Source organism: Triticum urartu, chromosome 7A (assembly GCF_056163025.1).
Source record: "Triticum urartu cultivar PI428250 chromosome 7A, HENAU_Tu73, whole genome shotgun sequence".
Lineage (NCBI taxonomy): Eukaryota > Viridiplantae > Streptophyta > Magnoliopsida > Poales > Poaceae > Triticum > Triticum urartu.
The window spans coordinates 214779650-214781757 of record NC_141879.1 but is presented as its reverse complement, the minus strand read 5'-3'; positions in this window follow the sequence as shown (position 1 = coordinate 214781757).

Here is a 2108-nt window from a genome sequence, read left to right as displayed (position 1 = left end):
CTTGCTTGTTCTTAAATATCCACTTGGTTCCTATGACATTGTGATTCCTGGTTGGTCTTGGCACCAATCTCCACACTTTGTTGCGCTCGAAGTTGTTGAGTTCTTCATGCATGGCATTGAGCCAATCCGGATCTTCTAGCGCTTCATAGACCTTGTGGGGTTCCACACAAGAGACAAATGCATGATGCTCACAATAATTTGCTAATTGTCTACGAGTGCTTACCCCCTTTCTTAAGCTTCCAAGCACATTCATCATGAGATGATCCTTGGTGGAGAGCTTGGAAGCAACCTTGGCGGCACGATGCTCTAATTCCTCCTCGGGGGTGAGACGAGGAGTGGTCACTTGATCATCTTGAGCGTCGTCTTGGTCTTGTTCTTGTTCTTGAACTTGCTCGGAGGAGAGAACTTGACCTTGGGCATCACTTGATGTGTCAACACCGTCTTGAGCGTGATCTTGCCCTTGGTCATGTTCTTGAAGATGAGGGCCTTCATGTTGAACTTCGGAAGCGTGTGGGCCTTGGGTTGGTGATGGCTCCACTTGAGTGGAGCTTTGTCCTTCTCCTTCGGCCAAAAGGGGTTCCTTAATGGGTAGGATAAAGCCAACACCCATTCTTCTTATGGCTTGGGGAGGAATTTCATCACCTACATCACAAGTGCCACTTTGCTCCACTTGGGAGCCGTTATTCTCATCAAACTCCACGTTACACGTCTCCTCAATAAGTCTCGTGGATTTATTGAGGACACGGTAAGCATGAGAGTTTGTAGCATAGCCAACAAGTATGCCCTCATAAGCTCTAGCCTCAAATTTAGACAACTGAACACCTTTCTTGAGAATGAAACACTTACACCCGAATACCCGGAAGTACTTGAGGTTGGGCTTGTTACCGGTGAGTATCTCGTATGGAGTCTTGTTCAAGCCCTTGCGGAGGTAGACCCGATTGGATGCATGACACGCGGTGTTGATGGCTTCGGCCCAAAAGTTGTACGGAGACTTGAACTTCACCATCATGGTCCTTGCCGCATCCATCAACGTCCGGTTCTTCCTCTCCGCAACACCGTTTTGTTGAGGGGTGTAGGGTGCGGAATATTGATGCTTGATTCCCTCATCACTAAGAAATTCATCCAAGGTGTAGTTCTTGAACTCGGTGCCGTTGTCACTTCTTATTGTCAAGATCTTTGCATTGTGTTGACGTTGTGCTTCATTTGCAAAGTCAATGATGGTTTGTTGGGTCTCGCTCTTCCTCTTGAAGAAATACACCCACGTGTACCTTGAGTAGTCATCCACAATCACCAAGCAATACTTCCTACCTCCAATACTATCGAAGGATGGAGGCCCAAAGAGATCCATGTGAAGGAGCTCCAAAGGCCTCTTCGAATAAATGATAGTCGTGGGAGGGTGAGCCTTATCATGTAGCTTTCCTTCGATACAGGCACTGCAAGCATGATCTTTAGCAAAACTAACATTCGTTAGTCCACGGACATGGTCCTCGTTGAGAAGACTTTGCAAAGATCTCATATTGACATGGGCTAAACAGCGATGCCAAAGCCATCCCACATCAACTTTAGCCATTAGGCATGTCGCGGTCTTAGTGGGTCACTCCGAAAAGGTAATCACATATAGACCGTTCTCGACATGCCCAACAAAGGCTACTTTAAGAGTCTTGCTCCACAAGATGGCCACAGTATCGATATCAAAGAAAGTGGCAAAGCCCATGATTGCAAGTTGACGAACGGAAGGTAAATTGTATGCAAGGGACTCAACAAGCATGACCTTCTCGATCGTGAGATCATGAGAGATGACCACCTTGCCAAGTCCCAATACCTTAGAAGATGAGGCGTCACCCCACTCGACATTGGTGGGCATAGATGGAACCTTGTGCACGTCCACCACCAAGTCCTTGCTTCCGGTCATATGATTTGTAGCTCCGCTATCGAGCAACCATGATCCCCCACCGGAAGCAAACACCTACAAGAGATCAATGCTTGGTTTTAGGTACCCATTTTTTAATGGGTCCTTTGATGTTAGTAACAAGGGTCTTTGGAACCCAAATAGACCATTCAATGTACTCATGAAGAGAACCAACAAATTTGGCATAAACATGCCCATC